Source organism: Arachis hypogaea, chromosome 4 (genome assembly GCF_003086295.3).
Source record: "Arachis hypogaea cultivar Tifrunner chromosome 4, arahy.Tifrunner.gnm2.J5K5, whole genome shotgun sequence".
Classification (NCBI taxonomy): Eukaryota; Viridiplantae; Streptophyta; class Magnoliopsida; order Fabales; family Fabaceae; genus Arachis; species Arachis hypogaea.
In genome coordinates this window covers 106,876,673-106,880,560 of record NC_092039.1, presented here as the reverse complement: position 1 = coordinate 106,880,560, position 3,888 = coordinate 106,876,673, and positions in this window count along the sequence as shown.

Genomic DNA, 3,888 nt, shown 5'->3' with positions numbered 1-3,888 from the left:
CAACAACAATGCCAACAATGCAAGGAAGGTGCTGGGTGACTTTACTGCACCTACTCCCGACTTCTATGGGAGAAGCATCTCTATCCCTGCCATTGGAGCAAACAACTTTGAGCTTAAGCCTCAATTAGTTTCTCTAATGCAACAGAATTGCAAGTTCCATGGACTTCCATTGGAAGATCCTCATCAGTTTTTAGCTGAGTTCTTGCAAATCTGTGACACAGTCAAGACTAATGGGGTTGACCCTGAGGTCTACAGACTGATGCTATTCCCTTTTGCTATAAGAGACAGAGCTAGAACATGGTTGGACTCTCAACCTAAAGAAAGCCTGGACTCTTGGAAAAAGCTAGTCAATGCCTTCTTGGCAAAGTTCTTTCCACCTCAAAAATTGAGTAAGCTTAGAGTGGAAGTCCAAACCTTCAGACAGAAGGAAGGAGAATCCCTCTATGAAGCCTGGGAAAGATACAAACAATTGATCAGAAAGTGTCCCACGGATATGCTTTCTGAATGGAGCATCATAGGTATTTTCTATGATGGTCTCTCTGAACTGTCCAAGATGTCTTTGGATAGCTCTTCTGGAGGATCTCTTCATCTGAAGAAGACGCCTGCTGAAGCTCAAGAACTGATTGAAATGGTTGCAAATAACCAATTCATGTACACTTCTGAAAGAAATCCTGTGAACAATGGGACTAGTCAGAAGAAAGGAGTTCTTGAGATTGATACTCTGAATGCCATATTGGCTCAGAACAAAATATTGACTCAACAAGTCAATATGATTTCTCAAAGTCTGTCTGGAATGCAAAATGCACCAAGCAGTACTAAGGAAGCTTCATCTGAGGAAGAAGCTTATGATCCTGAGAACCCTTCAATGGAAGAGGTGAATTACATGGGAGAACCCTATGGAAACACCTATAATCCTTCATGGAGGAATCATCCAAATCTTTCATGGAAGGATCAACAGAGACCTCAACAAGGTTTCAATAACAATAATGGTGGAAGAAACAGGTTTAGCAATAGCAAGCCTTTTCCATCATCTTCTCAGCAACAGACAGATAGTTCTAAGCAGAATACCTCTGACTTAGCAACCATGGTCTCTGATCTAATCAAAACCACTCAAAGTTTCATGACTGAAACTAGGTCCTCCATTAGGAATTTGGAAGGACAAGTGGGACAGCTGAGCAAGAAAATTACTGAACTCCCACCTAGTACTCTCCCAAGCAATACAGAAGAAAATCCAAAAGGAGAGTGCAAGGCCATCAACTTGGCCGAATCCTGGGAGGAAGAAGAGGCAGTGAACGCCACTGAGGAAGACCTCACTGGACGTCCACTGGCCTCCAATGAGTTCCCCAATGAGGAACCATGGGAATCTGAGGCTCAAAATGAGACCATAGAGATTCCATTGGACTTACTTCTGCCATTCATGAGCTCTGATGAGTATTCCTCCTCTGAAGAGGATGAGTATGTCACTGAGGAGCAAGTTGCTAAATACCTTGGAGCAATCATGAAGCTAAATGACAAGTTATTTGGAAATGAGACTTGGGAGGATGAACCCCTTTGCTCACCAAAGAACTGGATGACTTGTCTAGGCAGAAACTGCCTCAAAAGAGGCAGGATCCTGGGAAGTTTTCTATACCTTGTACCATAGGCACAATGACTTCAGAAGGCCTTGTGTGACTTAGGGTCAAGTGTAAACCTTATGCCCTCTCTGTAATGGAGAAATTAGGGATCTTTGAGGTGCAAGCTGCAAAAATCTCACTAGAGATGGCAGACAACTCAAGAAAACAAGCCTATGGACTTGTAGAGGATGTTCTGGTAAGGGTTGAAGACCATTACATTCCTACTGATTTCATAGTCCTAGAGACTGGGAAGTGCATGGATGAATCCATCATCCTTGGCAGACCCTTCCTAGCCACAGCAAAGGCTGTGATTGATGTTGATAGAGGAGAGTTGATCATTCAAGTGAATGAAGAATCCTTGGTGTTTAAGGCCCAAGGATACCCCTCTGTCATCATGAAGAGGAAGCATGAAGAGCTTCTCTCAAAACAGAGCCAAACAGAGCCCCCACAGTCAAACTCTAAGTTTGGTATTGGGAGGCCACAACCAAACTCTAAGTTTGGTGTTGAACCCCCACATTCAAACTCTAAGTTTGGTGTTGGGAGGTTCAAACACGGTTCTGAGCATTTCTGAGGCTCCATGAGAGTCCTCTGTCAAGCTAATGACATTAAAGAAGCGCTTGTTGGGAGGCAACCCAATGTTTTATAATTAACTATTTTCTTTTGTTATTTTATCTTTTTTGTAGGTTGATGATCATAAGAAGTCACAAAAACAATGAAAAAGCAAAAACAGAATGAAAAACAGGAAGAAAAACAGCACACCCTGGAGGACGCACCCACTGGCGTTTAAACGCCAGTGAGGTTAGCTGGTGGGCGTTTAACGCCCAGTCTGGCACCATTCTGGGCGTTTAACGCCAGAAAGGGGCACCAGACTGGCGTTAAACGCCAGAAAGGGGCAAGATGCTGGCGTTAAACGCCAGAAATGGGCACCAGCCCGGCGTTTAACGCCAGAAATGGCTCAAAACGTGATTTTGAATGCCATTTGGTGCAGGGATGACTTTTCCTTGACACCTCAGGATCTGTGGACCCACAGGATCCCACCTACCCTACCACTCTCTCTCTTCTTCACCAATCACCTCCACACCTCTTCCCCAAAAACCCCTCACCTATCAAATCCCATCTTTCTCTTCACCACTCACATCCATCCTTCATAAAACTCCACCTACCTCACCATTCAAATTCAAACCACTTTCCCACCCAATCCCACCCTCAAATGGCCGAACCTCTCTCTCCCCTCTCCTATATAAACCCTCCTTCACTCCTTCATTTTCACACACCTCAAACACTACTTCTTCTCCCTTTTGGCCGAACACAAAGCCCTCTCCATCTCCTCCATTTCTTCTTCTACTCTCTTCTTTCTTCTTTTGCTCGAGGACGAGCAAACATTTTAAGTTTGGTGTGGTAAAAGCATTGCTTTTAGTTTTTCCATAACCATTTATGGCATCCAAGGCCGGAGAAACCTCTAGAAAGAGGAAAGGGAAGGCAAAAGCTTCCACCTCCGAGTCATGGGAGATGGAGAGATTCATCTCAAGGGTGCATCAAGACCATTTCTATGAAGTTGTGGCCTTGAAGAAGGTGATCCCCGAGGTCCCTTTTTCACTCAAAAAGGGTGAATATCCGGAGATCCGACATGAGATCCGAAGAAGAGGTTGGGAAGTTCTTACCAACCCCATTCAACAAGTCGGAATCTTGATGGTTCAAGAGTTCTATGCCAATGCATGGATCACCAAGAACCATGACCAAAGTGTGAACCCGAATCCCAAGAATTATCTTACTATGGTTCGGGGGAAATACTTGGATTTTAGTCCGGAAAGTGTGAGGGTGGCGTTCAACTTGCCTATGATGCAAGGAGATGAGCATCCTTACACTAGAAGGGTCAACTTTGATCAAAGGTTGGACCAAGTCCTCACAGTCATATGTGAAGAGGGCGCCCAATGGAAGAGAGATTCAAGAGGAAAGCCGGTTCAATTAAGAAGGCATGACCTCAAGCCCGTGGCTAGAGGATGGTTAGAGTTTATACAACGCTCAATCATTCCCACTAGCAACCGGTCCGAAGCTACCATAGACCGGGCTATCATGATCCATAGCATCATGATTGGAGAAGAAATAGAGGTTCATGAGGTTATAGCCAAGAACTCTATAAGGTGGCGGACAAGTCCTCTACCTTGGCAAGGTTAGCCTTTCCTCATCTCATTTGTCACCTCTGTTATTCAGTGGGAGTTGACATAGAGGGAGACACTCCCATTGATGAGGACAAGCCCATCACTAAGAAGAGGAT